Genomic DNA, 24,777 nt, shown 5'->3' on the forward strand with positions numbered 1-24,777 from the left:
CTCACAAGCACCCAGCCTCAGAACCTAGTCTGCACCAAGAGCAGTAGGTGTCCTGGCATCACAGAGATACTCAGAGATTACTGGCAAGGGGTCCCCAGTTTAGATCCAGAAAAGGACTTTTCGTTCAAAAAACCGGGAGGAGCTCCCTTCCACATGCACTGCTGAGCCAATCAGAGGAGTGCTGCAAGCAGCTGTCACCCATTTGGTCCACCAATCCACCGCCACCCCATCCTGCTAGTTCACCTGGTCGGCCAGTCATACCTCATTTGGACGTGTCTAACCTGGGAGCTGTCTGTATTGTGTTTCTATAGTAAGGTAAAAACTAAAGGACCCCTGGATGGTTCAGTCCAGTCAAAGGCGACTATGGGGTTGCGGCGCTCATCTCGCTTTCAGGCCGAGGGAGCTGGCGTTTGTCCACAGACAGTTTTCTAGGTCATGTGGCCAGCAGGACTAAACCGCTTCTGGCGCAACAGAACACCGTGAAGGAAACCAGAGCACACAGAAATGCAGTTTACCCTCCCGGCGCAGCAGTACCTATTTATCTACTTGTACTGGCGTGCTTTCAAAATTCTAGGTTGGCAGGAGATGAGGCAGAGCAATGGGAGCTCAACCCATCATGGGGATTCGAACTGCTGACCTTTTGATCAGCAAGCCCAAGAGGCTCAGTGGTTTAGACCACAGAGCTGCCTATATTCTATACTGCCTCCTCCTTTTAGGGATCCAGGGCAGTGTATCATATGCCACATACCTCAATCTGGTAATGTCTGGTTTATATGATCTTAATTAATCAAAAATAAAATTTGATGCAGGTTCATCATGAAAACACACGTTTTGGGTATAATCTCTATAAACATTTTAGAGGTGCATTTTAAAAAACCGCAGTCTGAGACAAAGCTGTTAGTCAGCCATACCACAAGGTGGCAGCCCTGAGGCCCGTTAACCTCTGTATAGAATTTGACATTGTGCTTAAGCAACCCTTTCATGCAAGCAAGGGCGTTATGTACAGACCGTGCTTTGGTCGCCTGGTACAGTACAAGGAAAGTATTTTGTACCAAGAACAGGGAGTTAAGATAAGACCCCACCAAAAACATTCCAAAGAGGGTGATGAGATCTTTCCTTTGGTTTATGTTTGGTTTGATCAGTTGTTGGACTCAGCAAATTTACAGAGCAATCGTTTGCCTCAATTTAGGGGTGTGGTGTGAATATCCAAGGAATTATGCGAGGTCTGCGCATTTATCATTGCAACCACAAGGGTCGATAATGCAATCAGAGAAGTCTTCACACACAGTCACCAAGGAAAATTTTGGGATAAACATATCACTATAATTGATGCTGTTATCACTGAACATTGGATGAATGAGCAGCACATTTCGGACAGCCCCTCTTTCATCCTTATAGGTAAAGGTAAAGGGACCCCTGACCATTAGGTCCAGTCGTGGTCGACTCTGGGGTTGCGGCGCTCATCTCGCTTTATTGGCCGAGGGAGTCGGCATACAGCTTCCGGGTCATGTGGCCAGCATGACTAAGCCTTAAAAAACCCTTTCATCAGCACTGCTTATAAGGGAATAGGGAATAGAATTGGAGCACCAAAGCTTGTTCAGGGATGCTCCCATCTATTACGTTGATGTATAAGGATGAAAAGGGACGCGGGTAGCGCTGTGGGTTAAACCACAGAGCCTAGGACTTGCTGATCAGAAGGTTGCCGGTTCGAATCCCTATGACGGGGTGAGCTCCCGTTGCTCGGTCCCTGCTCCTGCCAACCTAGCAGTTCGAAAGCATGTCAAAGTGGAAGTAGATAAATAGGTACCACTCCAGCAGGAAGGTAAACGGTGTTTCCGTGTGCTGCTCTGGTTCGTCAGAAGCAGCTTAGTCATGCTGGTCACATGACCTGGAAACTGTATGCTGGCTCCCTCAGCCAATAAAGTGAGATGAGCGTCGCAACCCCAGAGTCGGCCACGACTGGACCTAATGGTCAGCGGTCCCTTTAGCTTACTATAGTTTTTGTGTGCTGTCAGGCTGCCATTTTCAGTAGCCGTTGTGTGCTTATCATGATGTGTAGTTTTTTTGGGAATTATAGGGACAGAACTACCTAAATTTTATAGAAATTTATTTATGTATGCTACTATAGCAGCAAGAATGTTACTTGCCCTACAATGTAAAGAAGCAGAAGAATAGATACCAAAACTTACGGAATATGTAGAAATGGCAAAACTTACCAGAAGAATAAGAAATCAACAAACTTCTTATAAAAGAAGGGCAATGGTTTATTGAATATTTGCAGATCAATTGGAAACAGATTAAAATATTTGCAGGATTATTGTAATAACCTGCAGTTTTATAAGAGTATATATTTAGAGTAGATAATCAAATGAGTAAGTTAAATGAATTTGGACATGTAGAAGATATTAAAAAATAAATTTAAGGAACCGCAGAAAGAGGGAGAAGGAAGGAAGTCCAATTTTGAAATGTTAAATTGATTGTAAAACTAATGAAAATGTATAAATTTGAAAAATATAAATATTTTTTTTTTAAAAAAATGATGATGTGTAGATTTGTCCTCAGTCAAGACTTTTCTAAACTAAAAGAAATACCCTTGGTCTTTGCTAGAGATCTAAATCTTGTTGCTCTTAATAGCCACCATACCCCACCTGCTTGTTTGGGCGTTTCTTGAACTGTGGTAACCAGAAGGAAGAAGAGTAGAAGAGTTTGGATTTGATATCCCGCCTTTCACTCCCCTTCAGGAGTCTCAAAGCGGCTAACAATCTCCTTTCCCTTCCTCCCCCACAACAAACACTCTGTGAGGTGAGTGGGGCTGAGAGACTTCAGAGAAGTGTGACTGGCCCAAGGTCACCCAGCAGCTGCATGTGGAGGAGTGGGGAATCGAACCCGGTTCCCCAGATTACGAGACTACCGTTCTTAACCACTACACCACACTGGAAATATAGTTATGCTGCAAATATCTGATAAGTGCTAAGGTCACTGGTAGGATTACTTCCTATGTCTCTTGAAATTCCCCTAGTCATGCCACCCAGAGTATTATTCATGGCCTTTTGCAATGGCACTAAAGTGCTGACTCAACTTACCATAATGCATAACTCTCGCGGTTTTCTCTGCTTTCTAGATCCTCGGTTGAATACCCTAGCAGTCCCTTAGTGCATGATTTTGTGCTTCTTTTTGATGGTGTACTGTTTCATAGTAAAATCTAAGTATAAAACCAGAACAATAGCAAAATAATAATGATGATTTAATAAAATTAGAAAATAAAATGATGATTAAGATAATAATAGCAGCGACCAAGTACAGTGGTACCTCGGGTTACAGGCACTTCAGGTTACAGACTCCGCAAACTCAGAAATAGTACCTCAGGTTAAGAACTTTGCTTCAGAATGAGAACAGAAATCGCACGTTGGCGGCGCAACGGCAGCGGGAGGCCCCATTAGCTAAAGTGGTACCTCAGGTTAAGAACAGTTTCAGGTTAAGAATGGATCTCCAGAACGAATTAAGTTCTTAGCTGGAGGTACCACTATAGTCCAAATGTGCTCTAAACTGAAATGTATTGATGATTAAAAAATGAAATGATACTATACAGAGTCGTTTCTGGTGTCTGTAACAAACCACCCTGCGCTGATTCCTATTAAATTTTAAGGTAAAGGTAAAGGGACCCCTGACCATTAGGTCCAGTCGTGACTGACTCTGGGGTTGCGGCACTCATCTCACTTTATTGGCCGAGGGAGCCGGCGTATAGCTTCCAGGTCATGTGGCCAGCATGACTAAGCCGCTTCTGGCAAACCAGAGCAGTGCACAGAAACACCGTTTACCTTCCCGCCGGACCGGTACCTATTTATCTACTTGCACTTTGACGTGCTTTCGAACTGCTAGGTTGGCAAGAGCTGGGACTGTCGCAGGGATTCGAACCACCAACCTTCTGATCGGCAAGTCCTAGGCTCTGTGGTTTAACCCACAGCGCCACCTGCGTCCCCTAAATTTTAGAGACCCCTTAAACCTTGCTCATGTCCTTTTCCTTTCAAATGAAAGCTTTCTGGAGGTATGAATTTTTTTAAAAAAATACTGAGTGGTTTAATACATCTGCATTTTAATCGCTCCATCAGTTTAAGAGACCCATTGTGTTAAATGGGTTTGTACTTGTAGACACAGTGTTTCATTCCTCCCATACTCCACACCTTCACTGTAATGAGATTCAACTGCCCCCAATGTTATTTTAATTAAACCCTTCAAATTAATCAATTGATTAATTAACAAAATGAAACCTATGTCTGTGTTGGTGGTGAGAATTGAGGCACTACAGAACAAACAGCAGCTTGACTGCAGGATACAGTGGTACCTCACAAGACGAAATTAATTCGTTCTGCCAGTTTTTTTGTCTTGCGAATTTTTCGTCTTGCGAGGCACGGATTCCCATAGGAATGCATTGAAAATCAATTAATGCGTTCCTATGGTCAAAAAAAGTTTAAAAATCACCAAAGTGTACAGTACTGTACATACATTTTCTAAGACTCTGGGGGACAACTCGAAGAAGGTTCCTCTTCCACTCTTTGCTTCTTGCTGAAGAACCTGTCCACGGTCTGCTGCTTCATCCGCCTTTTCAGCACCTCCCTGAAAGATGACATGACCCTCGTATCAAAAGTGTTCGCAAGGTCACGTGTCAGGTCCTTGTCAGGGTGGTGCCACTCTGCAAAAGCCTGCACATCTTTCCACTTCTGGCAAATGTCCCTCAGTTCTTTCTTCTCCTTCTTCCTCTCGCCGGCCTCTGCAGCAGCAGTCTTCTTGGGCCCCATAGCAGCACAGCTCCTACCTTCGCAACCGCCCCCCCCCCAAAAAAAAATCAGTGCTTCACATCCAAAAAATTCAGAAGCAGCAAACCTCCTAGAAAACACCCCAACCCAAAATCCAAAACCCCCCAAAAAACTTTTTAAAGTTTAAATTACCAAATGGCAGCAAAAGAAGTTTTGGAAAAGCTTCAAAAATCACCAAAGTCTTCAAAAACCTCAAAAAAGGCCACCACACTGCGTGCTATGAGTTGCTCCTCGAAGTCAAGTCGCAACTGCACCTCTTCAAGCAATGCACCCTGGGTATTAACGGTTTTAAGAAAAAGGAAACAAACTTGCAAGACGTTTTCGTCTTGCAAAGCAAGCCCATAGGGAAATTTGTCTTGCGAAGCAACTCAAAAAACGAAAAACTCTTTCGTCTTGCGAGTTTTTCGTCTTACGAGGCATTGCGAGGTACCACTGTACTATTACATGCAGTGTGATGCGACATATATGTGAAATGTTTTTACGGCCCTCTGTGGTCAAATTGAGGGTCTAAAAAGCATACAAGGGTAAGTCAATTTCATGTTTGAGTGTGTGTATCTTCTGCTGCTGACTTGGATCTTGAACATTCTTGGTTACTCTCTCCCCCCCCCCCTTCCTTCAAAGCAAATTGAATTCTTAGCAAAGGGAAAGAAAGACCAAGACATCCATGATGGAAAAACTGACTGCTGTTGCGCGTCGAGGTCCCCAAGACACCCCAAATAAAAACACAATAACACTTAATTTTTGTTTAAGGTTTTTGGCATAATTTTGGCCACAACTTTAGTAAAATTACAGCAATGTGAGTGGTTGCTTAGGCATTGGTAGCACTAACTGACCCCACACGGGGACAGCTCTGACATTCACACCGCCTGCGAAGTCAGAAAGGGTACGTCACCTGGGGAGAGAAACGGGACTGGGAACCATGCCTCACCTCTCCCCAGAATGCTCCCAGGGGTTCTTGCGTGGCCCTAGCCCCTTGCCAGGGGGTTTCGGACAAAAGCATGGTGAACCCCTGGGTTCCTTTAACAGAAAACCCTTGCAGCAGCAGCATTATGGAGGGGCAGGCACAGCCAAATCCATACCCCTCCACCAACCAATTCCCAAACCAATGTCTAACCGCAACCTTACAAGTTGTGACAATTTGCTACGCAGTAGGCAAAAACCAAATGGCACCAGCCAATCAGCCAAATGGACAAAGTTCCTAACGGGCCCCTGCCCCAAAGCAGATGACTCCATGACAGGCATAGCAAGGTCAAGCAAACAGCCTAACATTAGGAAAGCGAGGGCGGATGATCCGAAACACGCAGTGAAAAGAGGAAGTTTGTCACTGTGTGCAATGTATTTAACAAATAGGGCTGTCAATCACTAAATGGCAACATATGACTTTCCCCAGTAACAGACCGCCCCTGCTTAAAAGATGGCCAAACCTTTTGCCTAGCAACAATGAGATGTCTCGTCAGCCCCCACTGCAACACATGCTCTCCATGAGGGAAAACACGCTTTACATAACCACTTCCTCCCTCCCTCCCTTTTACTACAATCATGTGCCTAATTATTTCCTTTACCTAAGATAGTTAAGCAAAAGGGCTGCAATTCGGCAAACATTCTTGAATATGGTATGCAAGAAAATGGCAGAAACAGTAGGCCAAAAATCTGCTTAACCCTATTTTTATCCTCTTAAATGTGAATGGAGATTAAATATGAACGGACATCAAGATTTATTAAGTTTCTATCTTATACAATGACAAACCTAGACAGCATCTTAAAAAGTAGAGACATCACCTTGCCAACAAAGGTCCGTATAGTAAAAGCTATGGTTTTCCCAGTAGTGATGTATGGAAGTGAAAGCTGGACCATAAAGAAGGCTGACCATAAAGAAGAATTGATGCTTTTGAATTATGGTGCTGGAGGAGACACTTGAGAGTCCCATGGACTGCAAGAAGATCAAACCTATCCATTCTTAAGGAAATCAGCCTGGAAGGACAGATCGTGAAGCTGAGGCTCCAATACTTTGGCCACCTCATGAGAAGAGAAGACTCCCTGGAAAAGACCCTGATGTTGGGAAAGATTGCGGGCACAAGGAGAAGGGGACGACAGAGGAGGAGATGGTTGGATAGTGTTGTCGAAGCTACCAGCATGAGTTTGACCAAACTGCGGGAGGCAGTGGAAGGAGCACCTGGCGTGCTCTGGTCCAGGGGGTCATGAAGAGTCGGACACGACTAAATGACTAAACAACAACAATCCTGTACATGATTCCCCCCTCCTCATTTTATCCTCACGGCTGTGTGTCAGGCTGAGAAACAGTGACACTCCCAAGGTTGCCCTGTAGGGTTCCTGCTTGCAGACAAGAAAGGGCTACAGAAAGTAATTCTGTATTGGGCCCAAAGGCAGCAAAGGGCCAGACTTTGAGCTCCATTTTTTATTTTAAAAATGTATGTTTCCAGCTCCTATAGAACAAAAATTATGCAGCAAAATGTGTTGGCACCATTTGATGGAACTGCTTTATGAAATATGAGCACCTTTCAGTGTGTTTAGCCAACGATTAATGTCGCAGGTATGATTGATGAGTTCTATGGAAAAATTTAGATTTGCACACATTTCAGGGATGGTAATGTCCTTGAAGTCCCTTCTCTAGACAATCAATGTAGAGGACCTGCTTCATTTTTCATCTGTTTGGGTCTTCCTTTCTGCATGTGTTTTCTCTAGACTTGGAGTGGAGAAAGAACTGCCTGGTTTGCTTTGTAGGGACTTTGTGGCTCATTCTGAAGCTGTTGTTTGTTTTGTTTTTCTGTTCCCTGTTAGAGATGTGATCATTGCCCAGAGAAAATAAATCGAGCATCCAAGGTTTTGTTGCCCAGTATACAACCTATAGGGACAGCGGGTGGCGCTGTGGTCTAAACCAGAGAGCCTAGGGCTTGCTGATCAGAAGGTTAACTGTTCGGATCCCCGTGACAGAGTGAGCTCCTGTTGTTCGGTCCCAGTTCCTGCCCACCTAGCAGTTAGAAAGCACATCAAAGTACAAATAGATAAATAGGTACCGCTCCAGCGGGAAGGTAAAAGGCGTTTCCGTGCGCTGCTCGCCAGAAGCGGCATAGTCATGCTGGCCACATGACCCGGAAGCTGTACGCCGATTCCCTCAGTCAATAAAGCGAGATGAGCGCTGCAACCCCAGAGTCAGCAAGCAGGAAGGGATATCCACATTATTTGTTGTGCTTTCTATAACACTTCCCCTTTATCTGACCCACGATTCTTGTGCAGCATGCAGCCACCCACAAATACCACAATTTGGAACAACATGTTCATGTAAAACAAAGTGTTTGTTCTGCTCCATTAAAGCACTGCCAATGTGAAGGGAGATCCAGTGTTTTGGTTCCTCGTTAGAGGAAACGAAACATGTGTACTGTGTAGATCTTTCTTTTTTAAAAAACATCCTTCCTCCAAATAGCTCAGGTCAGCAGGTTTTTGGGTGTCTTTTACTGAAACAAACCTTTCCATGACTGACTGCTATTTTATAATGTTTTGTGTGGCCATTGTCGCTCACCCAGACATAAGGTGCTTTTTTTTTCATATCCTCAGTTATGCATTTGGAGTGGCTGGTGGGGAGGTAGCAGTTGACTTTCCAGGCAGGTCTGTGTCATTCCTGTGCAGGGAGAGTTTATTCTGAATAGATCCGTCACTACCTGCAAACTGATTCTGTGCATTTTTACTCAGAAGTAAGTCCCGGTTTGTTCAAAGGTGCTGACTCCATGAAGAGAGTGATCCTATCCAAACAGGACCAGGAGGGAGCTGCTGGAATGAACGGCCAAACCAGGGGAGAAGTGAAGGCAGAGCAGATTTCTTGTGCATTCCTGATTTTCCCCCACAGACTTTTGTTTGTTTTGTTTGCTTCTTTTAATCATTATTCTCCAATTATTTGTCATGGGGAAAAAAAAATATTTTCTATGGAAATTTCTGGTCGCCCGGCATGCCACCCGTCAGCCTTTTTTTGTTTGTTTGTTTTTTTGCTTAGGAAGGCGTTCTTTAAGGTGTAACGCAGAAATTTATGAAAAATCAGCTTTATATCAGCTGAAATTGGGTTTTGTTTTGGCTTTTTAAGTTTGTAGAATTTGTAGAATTGATTTTATTGACTCCCAGTACGTTTCCGAGCACAATTCAAAGTGTTGGTGCTGACCTTTAAAGCCCTAAACGGCCTTGTCCCAGTATACCTGAAGGAGCATCTTCACCACCATCATTCTGCCTGGATACTGAGGTCCAGCTCTGAGGGCCTCCTGGCGGTTCCCTCGCTGTGAGAAGTGAAGCTACAGGGAACCAGGCAGAGGGCCTTCTCAGGAGTGGCACCCGCCCTGTGGAATGCCCTCCCATCAGATGTCAAAGAAATAAACAACTATCTGACGTTTAGAAGACAACTGAAGGCAGCCCTGTTTAGGGAAGTTTTTAATGTCTGATGTTTTAATGTATTTTTAATCTTTTGTTAGAAGCCACCATAAATGGCTGGGGAAACCCAGCCAGATGAGAGGGGTATAAATAAGTTGTTGTTGTTTATTGTTTTTAGAACTTGTGTTCTATACTCAGAAACAAACTGGGAAACTGTTATGTACTGAAGTTCTCACCCTGGGCCAGCAGGGGGATACTGTAGATAGTTATGCAAATAAGGCATCGAAAGTGACGTTCAGTGATTGGATAGTTTTAGAAAGTTGTTACAGTTACGTTGTACTGGATTTCTATATAAGCAGGCTGACTGAACCCTTCAGTTCAGTTCTGTCCTGGCCTGTGAATAAACAAGAGCTGTTTGAAGAATCGCTGTGTCGTCTGATATGTTCACCCACAACTTAACAGAAACAGGACAGATAATAAAGAATCAATCTTGTTTATATCCTGAGCTTAGTTTCAGAAAGTTGCTGCATCCAACTGAAGTTTCATAAATTCAGCCCTCCCTCTCGGTGCATTGCAGCAATCAGGTTACCAGAGCATGCAAGAAAACAGCCAAACCTCTGAATGTGGATTTGCATTTATTAAGCATTCATCTTGATTTGTTTGTGCAGTGTATTCAGGGAGGTTGTACAACACTGACTCTTGACTGGGCTTTCATTCTGATTTATTTCCAAGGGTGTTATAGGATGTTGAAACAGGCAGTTGTTATTCCACACTTCCCACTGCATTTCCAAAAAGGCCTATTTGTTTTGAAAATGGGTTTGTTGCGCAAAAGCACCAAAACCACTGCATGACCTGAATTTGTTTATGCTTGAATCCCACCTGCAAAATAGCAACAGCCTATCTGAATGGCGCTTTAACTTGTCATGAACATCTTTGCCTTATCAGGATGGTAGCAGTTTTCCCAATTCAGTTCACGACTGATCTCTGGCAGGTCATTCACCCACACAATTGCACAATTGCATAACCTCAGGCTATCCCGAGGCTAAAGAAAAGGCAAAATGAAACTGGGTGTCATCAGACAGAGATGACAGCATGCTCCAAAACTTTGAAGTATGGATAAAAAAGACAGAGGAGTGGAAACCACTTGTGGTAGCCCCAAAATGGAGAACCAGCGAGGTCCCAACTAAAGAAGAATGGCAAGTTAAGCTGACGGAATAGGCTCAACTTGCAGACTTAGCATACAGAATAAGAGAACAAGAAGAACGTATGTTTAGAGAAGGCTGGAAAATGTTTCTTGAATATATGGGGGGAAATTGTGTACACTTGAAAACGTTGGCAGCATTAAGATAAATTCAACAGTGTAAATAAGTTTTGATGAATGTAATAATGGATTACTGAATGGTGTAGTTTATGTAAAAATATGCAGGGATTTATGATATGCAAAATGAACCATGGAAAGAGAAGAAAGGAAATCATTATCATTGATATTTTATGGATGTTTAAATGAGTATTTTAAGTTGTAAAACAGAAAATTATATATATATATAATTATATATATAAAAAATTTTATATATATATAATTATTTTCTGTTTTACAATTTAGAATACTCATTTAAACATCCTTAAAATATCAATGATTTCCTTGATTCTAAATTCTAAAGCATAAAAATTATATATATAATATATATATGTGTGTGTGTCTATCTATATTCTGTTTTACCATTTAGAATACTCATTTAAACATATTGTGTGTGTGTGTATGTGAAACCACTGGTGGTGGAACTATATTGCCTATTTGCAATATAGCAAGCAAGTTCTTGTCTTCTACTACCTCCAAAGTTGAAACTAAGAGGGTTACTGTATGTGAGTTTGAGACTACCTGGTTAAACTAGTTTCATTTTACAGTGGGTGACGTTCCATCTCACTGAGAAAGAATTGAAAACCACACATGACTCTGATTAGATTTGTCTGTCATACATGACCTGTTCCCTTGGAATTTTAAGTACTTGTTGCTTATTGTTCAAGAAAGTTGATAGTGGTTGGCTGCATGTTAGAGATTCAAATAGGACAGAACCGATAGAAGGAACACTCACCTCCGAATAAGGGAAAGCCACAATAGCAGTCCATTGCCTAACTTTGCTTCGGGTCTGCTGCTTACATCACTCTCTGTTTTCTGACAAAGGAGTAAACAAAGGAACATCATCATGAGTTGTCATTGAATAAAAGGTCAAAGGAAGGCTGGAAACACTAACCATTTAAGGTCACACTGATTTATATTTTTAGTAACCACCAAATTTAAAACTCTTTTTTTTTTAAACCAAGATTCTAGAATTCAAAGGATCTCACAACTTTGAAATCCACCAACATTTTCAAACATGAAATGTAAATGGAGGATTTTACCTCAATATTAGAAATTTGACTTTTGATTGGACATTATGGTTTGAATTTTTTTTTATTTTGGCTAGTATCAAATGTAAAATGTCATAACTGAAGGCAGCTCTGTTTGAGGAAGTTTTAAGTGTTTGATATTTTATCACTTTTTTATTCTTTTGGGAGCCACCCAGAGTGGCTGGGGAAACCCAGCCAGTTGGGCAGGGTATAAATTAATTATATTATTATATTATATTATATTATATTATATTATATTATATTATATTATATTATATTATATTATATTATTATATTATATTATATTATATTATATTATATTATATTATATTATATTATTATAGGGCTTTAAATGCTGTTGCATGGAAACAATGAAATGACGTGCACTGCTAAATACTATTTGATGCCAGCTTATCTGCCCTTAAATACTAAATACCATTCCATGCCAACTGATAAATAAATAAAAGTAGTGAATGCTCAGAGTACTTGATATAAAAATCTGTGATACTGAATTAGGAGGGGAAATTCACCTCAGCTCTTCTCCTGAGGCAAGCAAGAAGTGTGTGCTTTTATAGTGAAATAGGCCTGCTACTTTTATATCAGACTAGTGGGGAGTGCCTGGCACTGCCCAGAATTTGTAGAAACTAAAATAAATAAATAAATTGTGATTTTTTTTCAATAGTGCAATTTGTTATTTTGGACCTGCGACACCAAAAATGGATGAAGCCATTCCAAAGTCACATTTCGGTCTGCTATCTTGAATCACAATGGCACCCGGCACCCAAACCTCAATGAAAACAACCATTCCGACCCCAGGAAACCTCAAGCTGAGTTTGGAAACGCTATCTCAAGAGGCAGTCAAACCTACTGTGTGCCAATAAAGTCACACCAAAGTTGCATTTCAGAGCACCATCTTAATTCAAACTGGCACCCAGTGTCTGAGTGGAGGCAAAGTCTGCCGCCCGCACCTTAGGAACTCTTGTGCTGAGGGTTTTTTTTAAGAAAATGTTATCTCAAGAGATGGTTGAACCTATGCAAAACAAAAAAACCAAGCCAAGTTATGCCAAAGTCTGGCATTCCAATCCAAAACGAGATTTCTCTCTTTCTCTGTCTCCTCAGAGAAGGAAATCTGATGTTGACTATAGGATGCCCTCCTAAGGGACCATAAGGTAAAAATGTAAAAGGTAAAGGACCCCTGGATGGTTAAATCCAGTCAAAGGCGACTGTGGGGTTGCGGCGGTCATTTCACTTTGAGCCAGAGGGAGCCGGCGTTTGTCCACAGACAGTTTTCTGGGTCATGTGTCCAGCAGGACTAAACTGCTTCTGGTGCAAGAGGACCATGATAAATGCCAGAGTGCATGGAAACACCGTTTAGCTTCCCACCACAACGATACCTATTTATCTACTTGCACTGGTGTGCTTTCAAACTGCTAGGTGGGCAGGAGCTGGGACCGAGCAACGGGAGCTCACCCCGTCACGGGGATTCAAACTGCAGACATTCCGATCGGCAAGCCCAAGAGGCTCCATGGTTTAGACCACAGGGCCATAAGATGGCAGGTTAATAGTTAATTTTTGTATGCCATATTATTGCTTCCAAAAACAACATAGGCAAACAAAATCATAATGAAAAGCATATATAAATGGAAGTGTCAGTCCTAGTATGATATAAAATGTGACCAATTTTGCTGCCACAATGTGTGAAATATGTCAACCATTTGCTTGTTGATCTCATTTGTATCTTTAGATGTAATAAAAAAAAAAGCAGCTTCCATTCCAGCAGCAGCTGGAGCTGTAATTAGTGTTTTCCAAATCTCCCTGAACACGGTTGTAAAGTAATCCATAAATAGCAAGCCTGGTGATTATATCTTTATTAGAAATGCCTCCAGGGAATTTGTTGAATCTGGCAAGGCACGTCCAAGGAATGCAAAATAAACAAAGCAAAAAACAAAATACTACTGGACCAATAAAAATGGCCTGGCTGGTTTGCTCTAATTGCTTTCATAGAAGCCTTTTTTTGTTTTTTGTTTTTGTTTTTTTGGGAACTAGGAACTATTAGAACACCTCAAGGAAGGAATGCTTTTTACCCACACCTATTTTTTATGGCCAAGACCCAAACCTGCTTCAGTTTCACTTCTTTATGTTCTCTTTGGGTTATCATTTATCAATATCCAGTCAATATTAAACATTCCAAACTCTGTTGCGTTTCAAAGATATCAGCTTTGCGTGGATGATGCTAATGGTTAGCTGCAAACTCTGAAGAATTTAGATGACAATCCTAAAGTTTGCTGTGGTGTGTGTGTGTGTATGTGTTTTACAGCAATTTCACCCATCATTTCCAGTACCCTGCTGGGTACTAAACAGGTGAAGATGAAGGAATGCTCTTCCTCTCTTCCATCTTTCTCTCGCTTTCTAAAAACACGATTTTCCTGCCATTGTTCCCAAACCGAATGAAACAAACAGGTGTCATTGGCTGGGCTGAGGAGAAATAATGGGAACCGGCGCATGCCGGATTTATGTATAAGCTAAACAAGCTATAGCTTAGGGCCCCACTCTCTTGGGACCCCAAATGTTTTTTAAATAGAAAAAACCATTTCCAAAATATAAGAGAAAAAACAAATAAAATAAAACCTACAAACAGCAACAGTGTTTTGTGTTGTGTAGGCTCCTATTTGTAATGTTCAAATGGCTTTAGAGACCTACTAGGTCCATAAATTACCATATAGCAAATATTCAACACAAAAAACAGCGACAATTTGTTGTTGACAGAGGACAGCTGGACATATAAAGGGCCCCATTGCCTTCACTAGCTTAGGGCCTCATCAAACCTAAATCCGGCCCTGGAACCGGCCCCCTTCTTCCTGCACCTTCCAGAGAAGAGGAGGACAGTATAGATTTAGAATAGTGGTTTGCAGAAGGTTCAGAGGCTGCAGAGGGGAGAAGCTGGGAAATATTGGGAGGGGAGCAGGAAGAAGAAGCAGCACCGGGGAGAGACAGCTAACAGTGTCTCTTGAAAACATTCTTGAACGCCCTCCCTCCCAGAGCCAAGCATGCCTTGAGAGTACAGTGGTACCTCGGGTTAAGTACTTAATTCGTTCCGGAGGTCCGTTCTTAACCTGAAGCACCACTTTAACTAATGGGGCCTTCTGCTGCTGCCGCACCACCGGAGCATGATTTCTGTTCTCATCCTGAAGCAAAGTTCTTAACCCGAGGTACTATTTCTGAGTTAGCAGAGTCTGTAACCTGAAGCGTATGTAACCTGAAGCGTATGCAACCCGAGGTACCACTGTAATAGAACAAAAAACTCAGAGGCAGAAAGTGTCTTCCACTGCCTCCCACAGTTTGGTCAAACTCATGCTGGTAGCTTCGAGAACACTGTCCAACCATCTCGTCCTCTGTTGTCCCCTCCTTGTCCAGTCTAAATTTGGCAGACCTTTGCAGGTCTTAAACTAGAAAGTTTCTTTCGACCACTAATATTTGTAGAAAGGCAGGAAAATATACATATTTTTCAGACTTGTTCACAATAGAGTACTCACTTTATATTTATTTTGAAAAAGTGCTTTTCCTATCCTTCACTTCTATGACAGCAATATTAGGCAAGCATGGGTGGATCTCCAAATATTTTCTCTACAAAGGAGATGGCCTTCAGCTGCTGTATTTTATGGCAAAGCAAAAGGAACATCACCATTTGCATGCATTTTAATGTCTGGGATTACTATATGTTTACAGTTGTAAAAGTCATTTCAATTATCCACCAGTGAACAAGTTCTGGTATTTGAGACGAAAGGGAAAATGTTTCTCAGATGGTTCCTGGTGAACATTTGCTCTACAATTCTTTCCAGTGTGTGTGGGTGACTTTATCCATGCAAACATAGATATAATCCCCTCTCTTCCCTGCCAAACATTGTAGGTCATGGAGCCTTTGCTTCACTTCTGCTCTGTAGCCAGACACCTTTAGGGTAAACTTTCACTAAGCTTGTGTTTTAATTCATGTTCCCTGCTTTGGGAATAATTGGAATAATTGGAAAACACGTTATACATATAGCCTGGAAAACTACCCTGCACAGAAATGAATGTGGCTCAATTGTACAGCACATGTTTAACTCAGTTGGTTAGAGCGTGATGTTGATAATGTCTTGAGCTCATCCTACACTCGAGTAGGACCCTGGCAAAGACACATGCCCGACTGGCATGTTCTCTCCCTCCTGGTCGATCGTTTGGGAGCTTTAAAAGCTTTCTTCCGCCCGAACATCACAGCGACTGATGCCAACAGACATCGGCACACTTAGGGATCCGCAGAGTTTGTGCAGCTTGCGTAACAGCCCTCAGCAACTCAGCATTTTGGCTAATCTACTTTATTTCCATATAAACACACATGGAGCACTGCAACATGGCTCCCTCTCTCTCTAGCACCAGACAGCAAAGACAAAAAGAACAAAGGACAATAGTCTCACTTCATGGAACACAGTAACACAAACATCCTGTCTCCGTCACTTCCCACTCTGTGGAGTCAAAACATATACCGTCATGTGATAGACAACAATCCCATGACTGCAATCATGGAGCAGGAATTCTAACAGATAATGCCAAGGTTGCAGGTTCAATCCGTGTATGGGACAGCTGTATATTCCAACACTGCAAGGAGTTGGAATATATGAACCTCAGGGTCTCTTCCAACTCTACAGTTCTATGATTCTATGAACACATGGAAGGTCCAAACGTCAGTCCTTAGCATCTACAGGCCGGGCTGAGAATGATTCCTATTTGAATCTCTGGAGAGCTGCTGCCAATCAGAATAGACTAGGTATAAAACCTGTGGCACTCCAGATGTTGTCGGACTACAACTCCCATCATCCCAAGCTGTTGGCCATGTTTCTGGAGCTGATGGGGAGTTGGAGACCATTAACTTTTGGAGTGCCATAGGTTTTCCAAGCCTATACAATACTGAACGAGATTGATCTGACTGTATGAAACAGCACGTTTCACTCTGCAGTGTCAAAGTATGTCAAATCATATGAAACACAGCACCACTAGGGTTGCCATCTTTTCTTTTAGTGGCCCAACTCTCGTGCCTTTAGCTTGTCTCGTGGAAAATAAGCGGATGAGGCTTTTCCTTAAAAATAAATAAATGAGGAATTCTTCACTTGCTAAATTTCAGCATCTTGTTGTTGTTGTTTGGTTGTTTAGTCGTGACCGACTCTTCGTGACCCCCTGGACCAGAGCACACCAGGCACTCCTGTCTTCCACTGCCTCCCGCAGTTTGGTTAAACTCAGAACACTGTCCAACCATCTCATCCTCTCTCGTCCCCTTCTCCTTGTGCCCGCAATCTTTCCCAACATCAGGGTCTTTTCCAGGGAGTCTTCTCTTCTCATGAGGTGGCCAAAGTACTGGAGTCTCAGCCTCAGGATCTGTCCTTCCAGTGAGCACTCAGGGCTGATTTCCTTATGAATGGATAGGTTTGAACTTAGGCTCTTCAAAAGGCACATGGGAATAACTGGTACAATGTGGAGTATGTATCCCCTGATCCTGCTAAGCTGACCTAGGGATGCTTATGTAACTGTTTGACTTGCACTGTATAGAAAAGCCAGGTGGGTTTGTCTCAGAGATATAATTTACAAGCTGCAGTGTTGCCGCTAAGAAAGCTTTGCTGCAAATCCTACAATGTTTTACATCAGCCAGTTAATGAACCCAAAATCAAGACCACCCAGGTTGGCAAATACGTTTCCAATCCTTCCAGTCTTATGATAGTTTGCAGAGAGAAATAATTATTATTGTAAGGCTATTTTGGGTCTTGTGTAGTATTTGGGGGTGGGGAGTTGAAGCAACAAATAAACTTACTTTGTTCTTACAGCAATCACATCTCTGAGCTTAATTGCCCTAAGATAATGATCAATGCAGCTATTTTGGTTGCTTCAGTTAGATAATGTCTTAATAAGGAGCTTTTCCCACTTCAAAAACGAATTCATAATAGCCTACAGCTGGCAATTTAGAAGAAGCCTCCGAGGCCAAAGGGCAGGGGTTTGAAACAGGCTGTAGCCTGTGGTTGTCATCCTGGATATCCATTATTATGTCTAGCAGAAATGCAACGTAATAAATTTGCACAATTTGTGGCCTGTTACTTGCCCCCATGTTTTTGCCCCCATTTGTGTGCATGCACTTGGAGTTCCCACTTTCTAGTTGAGGCTCATTTGCGTCTGGATTATGTTTGCCCACTGTTGTCCACCAGGTCACAGCACTGGTAGGCTAGACTCCACCCCAAACCTACCCACGTGTGCACAACTCTCCCCCCTATTTTCATTTATGGAGGTCAAGGAGGTATACGATTGACTTGTAGGTGGTTGCCTATCCACAGTCTAAAGGTAAAGGTAAAGGGACCTCTGACCATTAGGTCCAGTCGTGGCCGACTCTGGGGTTGCGGCGCTCATCTCGCTTTATTGACCGAGGGAGCCGGCGAACAGCTTCCGGGCCATGTAGCCAGCATGACTGAACTGCTTCTGGCGAACCAGAGCAGTGCACGGAAATGCCGTTTACCTTCCCGCTGGAGCAGTACCTATTTATCTACTTGCACTTTGACGTGTTTTCGAACTGCTAGGTTGGCAGGAGCTGGGACTGAACAATGGGAGCTCACCCCGTCGCAGGGATTCAAACCGCCAGCCTTCTGATCTGCAAGTCCTAGGCTCTGTGGTTTAACCCACAGCGCCACCCGCGTCCCATCTACAGTCTAGGCAAAGGTAAAAGGTAAAGGACTGCTGGATGGTTAAATCCAGTCAAAGGTAAATATGGGGTTGCAGCATTCATCTCACTTTCAGGCCGAGGGAGCCGGCGTTTGTCCACAGACAGCTTTGCGGGTCAGGTGGCCAGCAGGACTAAACCGCTTCTGGCACTTGTGATGGAAACCAGAGTGCATGGAAACGCCATTTGCCTTCCCACCACAGTGGTACCTATTTATCTCCTTGCACTGGTGTGCTTTCGAACTGCTAGGTTGGCAGAAGCTGGGACAGAGCAACGGGAGCTCACCCTGTTGTGCGGATTCCAACCGGCAAGCCCAAGAGGCTCAGTGGTTTAGACCACAGTGCCACCCGCCAGACCCAGAACTACTTTGCAAGGTTGCTGCATTAAGTGCCCTTAGATTATACCTATTAGATGATAGTACCAGCAACTATAAAAAGCTAACTAATCCAGTGATCGGTAGCTGAAAATAAAACCATATGTCACAGCCACTTGCAGTGTAGAAGAAATAGAAACAGAGTTCAGATTTATTCATCGTGCCCCTTCTCACAAAGAAGGAACTTTATAAATGTACATGTACACCCATTAGATTAGTATTCATGATCCCCACCTTGGACAGTAGCTCTGACTCCAACCTAATGTGATGGCACTAGCAAGAATGAGATGCGGTAATGTGAACTGAGAAGTATAGAAGGATGCATGTGGGTTTCAGGCACTGTTGGAGCAAGTTGTGTCCAGGGCAGCTGTCTACCAGCTCCATCTGGTATGCAGGCAGAGACCCTACCTGCCCACAGACTGTCTTGCCAGAGTGGTGCATGCTCTGGGTATCTCCCACTTGGACTACTGCGATGCGCTCTATGTGGGACTAGCTTTGAAAGTGACCTGGAAACTACAAGTAATCCAGAATGCAGCAGCTAGACTGGTGACTGGGAGTGGCCGCTGAGACCATATAACACCGGTCCTGAAAGACCTACATTGGCTCCCAGTATGCTTCTGAGCACAATTCAAAGTGTTGGTACTGACCTTTAAAGCCTTAAACCAGGCTTCCTCAACCTTGGCCCTCCAGATGTTTTGAGACTACAATTCCCAGCATCCCTGACCACTGGTCCTGCTAGCTAGGGATCATGGGAGTTGTAGGCCAAAAACATCTGGAGGCCCAAGATTGAGGAAGCCTGCCCTAAACGGCCTTGGCCTAGTACACCTGAATGTGTTTGCTGTTACGTTGCCCACTGCAAGTGTTGATAACATAAAAGCATATGCACAGATCTTGAACTACTCTTCTATGTTTGTATGGGCACCCCACGCCAATTCAATTACCAGATGCTTTTACACTAATGGCATTTTAAGAAGCAGATACACACATGATATATTACTTGTACTCTATACGTTTGCTGTAGTGGTGTTAAAATAAATGTTTGTTATGTATAGTGTGGAGCTGTGCACAATGTGCTCTTCAATGGCACATCGGTTTTGCAGTTCTGTCCTTCTGATGGCCTGCATGCCAGAAAATGCCCAGGACCTCTGCTGACCTCTCATTCACCCCTAGAGAAGGGAAACCCACCTTGGAAAACCCTACCTCCCAAAATGGCTCTTTCACAATCCATGATCTGAGCATTTCACTCCTTTTCCTAATCTTTTTTTTTTCCACTCTTAAAATAAATAAATAGCCTCATTACTGATTAAAATAACACCGCGATACTGTTATGTAGCAGCAACAGACTCTGGAATGTTTGATTAATGGGGCTTGTATTCAGCGTTTAGGCACTTGTGCAAATTACAAACTTGTAACTTGACGAATTAATGATTGGCAATATTGACGTCAATTGCTGCTTGAGGGGGTGGGGTGGGGGGAATCGAGCCAAGAAATGTAGTGATTCAGGCAGTAATCATGACTTGAGAAAGTAAGGGGAGTTTCTCCTAAGTCTGTAAAGTCTCTAAGAGGTGACATCCTTTCCTTGAGCTGAAACCTATCTAGGGTAGATCTCATTAGTAGATCACATTCCAATAAGGTGTAATCCAAACAGTCCAATGTAAACAACGAAGCAGTGCTGGTTCTTAAACTGACACGCTATGGAATGTGTGTTGGCTCCTGTTCTTTGTCTTGGCCTCACACTTCCAAGAACTGTTCCAGGGAGAACTCGGTTTTTAATGATCTGCAGGATGACTCCCATGCAACCTTTCACTAGGTCAGCTATATTTGGCTCTGACTTGTACCAAGTTAAACCATTCAACCTCCCAGGTCACTTCCAGGTTCTCAGGGAGAAGCTGTTTTCATCAGAGCCCAGTGACGGAAGCATGAAGCTGTATTGAGATGGAACCGGGTGTTGAAATCTTGTGCCCCTAACAATTTTGTGGAAGAAGAAGGAGAAGAAGAAGAAGAAGAAGAAGAAGAAGAAGAAGAAGAAGAAGAAGAAGAAGAAGAAGAAGAATTTATTACTTACAACCCACCCATTTGGCTGGGCCTCCCCAGCCACTCTGGGCAGCTTCCAACAGGATATTAAAAACACAAGAAAAAGTCAAACATTAAAAACTCCCCTAAACTACCCATGTTATGCCACTGTTTTCCATGACTGTTCTGTCATCATTCCCTTAATAATATGTAAGTTTTAAGAATACTGTCCCTTTTTCATCCATTTTCTTTTCTTTTTCTTTTCGGCTTGTTGAACGATTGGCACGAAAGGTGGGATGGCGTTAACGTTACAATTTGAGCTATGGCAAACCAAAATGAGAAGAGTGTCCCTCTTTATGTGTTAAAAGACTGGTGTCAAAAGACAGAGATAATAACCATCAGCTTTCAATATTTCCAGAATTGTTTTATAAAAAAAAAATATCTGCAAAGAAGCAGTGGTGCTTCCACTATTACAAAGAATTCTGGAGAAATATACATACACTCAGTAAGAAAAAAAGTTATCTTTCAAGGGTGAAGAATGCAATCACTTGCTAAAACTAAATATGAAGGAGGACTTTGCAGGGCTAAGGCTGTGGTTCTGGAAGGCACCAAAATTTTCTTCCAAACTCCCCCCTCCCGGCAAAACCTCGTACCTCTCTTTAAAACAAGTATTGGTTCAGTGCTTCCCTTCTCAGCAAAGAAAGTCAGCATCGCCTCAGGAAATTCAATATGAAATAACCTAGTTAGAAGGTTCAGCGGATTTTTCAGTAAATGAGTAAAAGCTGACCTGCATTCACTCCATGAACACGTTGCCTCCAAAAATAATATTCCGTTACTGAAATCTCAGTTTTGTTTCCTGGCATCCCGCCGCAGCAGAAGTTACCATTGCATCAGTGAGCAAAACACAGGAAACTCCGACGGTGGTTGTAGGAACAGAGTGCCACAGAATATAATGAATGATGCCTTGTTTTGTATGAAGGTGGAAAAGCTACGGTGCCTTTCTTGCTTGTAAAAAACCTGTCCTTTAAGAAATTAACCTATCCAGATAACCTCCTTCGAAAACACTAGCCTTGGTGGGACAGCAAAGCTTTTCAGCAGGGGGCCAGTCCACTGTCCCTCAGTCCTTATGGGGGGCCAGACTATATTTTGAAGGGGGGGAAATGAATTCCTATGCCCCACAAATAACCCAGAGATGCATTTTAAATAAAAGGACACATTCTATTCATGTAAAAACTCACTGATTCCCGAACCATCCGCAGGCCGGATTTAGAAGGCAATTTGGCCTTTCACAACCTGTGGGTCCCCAGATGTTGTTGAACTACAACTCCCATCACCCCTAGCTAGCAAGGCCAGAGCTCAGGGATGATGGGAGTTGTAGTCCAACAACATCTGGGGACCCACAGGTTGAGAACTGCTGCTAAACACATATGAAAGCAGTGCTATTTTTCTAGAAAAAGGTGCCAGAACTCACCATGAACTTTGTTCTCTTATAATAGCAGTGGCGCCCACCTGAGAGGTGCCAGAACTGACTTCTGGTGTGTCCCAGCTGGAAAAAAAAAAGCCCTGGATGAAAGGTAGCACAGAACTGTTTAGAATAATTAAATAAAAAAACAAATGCTTTTGGTTTTGCTGTTTTGTAAAGGCATCCAATTAGGGTGGTGCTGTGGGTTAAAGCACAGAGCCTAGGACTTGCCAATCAGAAGGTCAGCGGTTCGAATCCCCGTGACAGGGTGAGCTCCTGTTGCTCGGTCCCTGCTCCTGCCAACCTAGCAGTTCGAAAGCACATCAAAGTGCAAGTAGATAAATAGGTACTGCTCCAGCGGGAAGGTAAACGGCGTTTCCATGTGCTGCTCTGGTTTGCCAGAAGTGGCTTAGTCGTGCTGGCCACATGACCCGGAAGCTGTACGCCGGCTCCCTTGGCCAGTAAAGCAAGATGAGCACCACAACCCCAGAGTCAGTCACGACTGGACCTAATGGTCAGGGGTCCCTTTACCTTTTTAAAGGCATCCTAAGTCTTTGGACTTCATGTGCAGGTAGGTAGATTATCCCTTTTAAAAGCAAAAGCAAGAATGAACAAATTCTTGAGTTTAATGTAGATTTTACAGCGCTTTCTATTCGCTACTTGTATGAATATTTGCCTGAAGTGCATCTTGACTTTTTATTTATGCTGAATATATCAAGCCACTCAGATTGTTCAACAGTAGTAGTTGCTGAACAGTTAAGGTCCAAAGAACATGCATTATTACCAAATTACGAAAAGCTAATGTTTCTGGTACTTCCTTTTCAGATATACACCAAGCCCGACAGAACATTTGCCGCTGGATAATCAGAATGCGAGTGTGAAACGGCGCAATGAAAATATGGCTGAAGTGGGATGGGGCCACTGACAACATACCTAACATAAAGCGGCAGAGATTTGTGCACTTTATTGAGGAAGACATTCGTCTTTCCATACAGCTGTCTAAATTCCACAGGTGATATTTGTGTCCCTGAGTTACACATTAATAGTTGAGAACCGATCGACTCCCTGATATTTGCAACAGCTACACTATTCTACACATGAGTAGTTTTAATGAATGAAGACTGTAGTGATAAACGCTTAGCTGACGCAGGCTCGGGCAGCTCCATTAAGTTTCTGTGCAAAAGTCTCCAGCGGCGTTTTCTGGGAGCCCGGCTGCAGGGAGAGAGGGGAAACTGAGCATACCTGTTCAGGTTGGTGCATTCTGGTTTCTTCCCTCCACATATTAAGCCTCCCTGCCAGGCAATGGTTAACAGAGAGGTGCAAGGAAGCTGATGCTGAAGTGTAAGTCATTGCTGTCGGCATCCCAGGTGCTGCGGCAACGCTCCTACCTCTTTTAAGGCACTATGGGGTGCCTAGATTTTTTGCATCCATAGGATTATGCTGCACCGACTTGCTCTTAGAAGAAAAGTGGCTGATTGGTTTGGTCTGAGGGCCATATTTGCCCTTGGTCAGACCCATAGCTGTCAACCGTCCCTTATTTAGAGGGAAAGTCCCTTATCCCAGCACCGTGTCCCGCTGCTGTCCTGGATTAATGATGTCCCGTAAATTTCCTGGGTTTCAAAGGAAGCAGCTCCTCTCCCTCCCTCTCTGCCAGCCAGGGAGGAGGGAGGCTCCAACTGTGTTGCTTGGCTGTGTTGCTCACCCAATAAGGAGTCTAAGAACGACTGGGGGGTGGAGCTTGCATGCCTTGTGCCCATCAAATCGGCCATGTTGCCTGGGGACTTGCCTTTGCTCAGCGCTTTCCAGTGGAGAGGTGATGGTGGTTTTCCTTGCTGCATCCCCTTTGCCGGGATGCTGCGCTGTGGGAACCACTGCTTGAGGCTTCGTTTGGCTGCTGGTTGGGCTTTCTGCCTTTGGCTGGGAGGGGCTCAGAAGTTGAACATACCTGTGCTCTGAAAATCCCTTATTTTGGCTGCTGATCCCTTATTTTCAAATCTGTTATTTTCAAATTATTATTTTCAAATCTGTAAGTTGACAGCTATGGTCAGATCTCCAGGGCCCACATACTGGTACTAGGAAGGTCACAGGGACGTGGGTGGCGCTGTGGTCTAAAACACTGAGCCTCTTGGGCTTGCCAATCAGAAGGTCGGCAGTTCAAATCCCTGCAACAGGGTGAGCTCCCATTGCTCTGTCCCTGCTCCTGCCAATCTAGCTGTACGAAAGCACACCAGTGCAAGTAGATAAATAGGTACTGCTATGGCAGGAAGGTAAACGGTGTTTCTGTCCGCTCTGGTTTCTGTCATGGTATCTCATTGCACCACAAGCAGTTCAGTCCTGCCAGCCACATGACCTGGAAAGCTCTCTGTGGACAAACGCCGGTACCCCTCAGCCTGAAAGCGAGATGAGCGCCGCAACCCCATAGTCGCCTTTGACTGGACTTAACCGTCCAAGGGTCCTTTACCATTTTTTTAACCTATGTTCCCAGAACCAAACCAGCCAGGCACCCTCTGCTGGAGTCCCTGGATTTGTCTAACTCTCCTGTCAAAAGGTGGAAACATCTCCTCAACCTGTTGAGAAACCCCACTTCTCTCCACTGAGAGTAATTATAAAGTGATTAACCATCCAG

The 24,777-nt window shown here is 43.4% G+C and overlaps 1 long non-coding RNA gene and 1 pseudogene across 2 annotated transcripts in view; one reads left to right on the plus strand and one right to left on the minus strand.

Annotated features, from left to right (window-relative positions):
* The window catches only part of LOC310846869 (small nuclear ribonucleoprotein Sm D2 pseudogene), a 226,196-nt pseudogene that overhangs the window by 102,104 nt on the left and 99,315 nt on the right, over nucleotides 1-24,777 (plus strand). The gene's annotated exons all lie outside the window — the stretch shown is intronic.
* LOC310846894 overlaps nucleotides 1-24,777 on the minus strand; it is a 36,753-nt gene that overhangs the window by 2,923 nt on the left and 9,053 nt on the right. The window contains exon 2 of the long non-coding RNA XR_014565596.1: nucleotides 11,279-11,358. This is a non-coding gene — a long non-coding RNA (uncharacterized lncRNA). The remainder of the gene's footprint in view (nucleotides 1-11,278; nucleotides 11,359-24,777) is intronic.

This window comes from Podarcis gaigeae (genome assembly GCF_964106915.1).
Source record: "Podarcis gaigeae genome assembly, chromosome: 6".
Taxonomy (NCBI): domain Eukaryota; kingdom Metazoa; phylum Chordata; class Lepidosauria; order Squamata; family Lacertidae; genus Podarcis; species Podarcis gaigeae.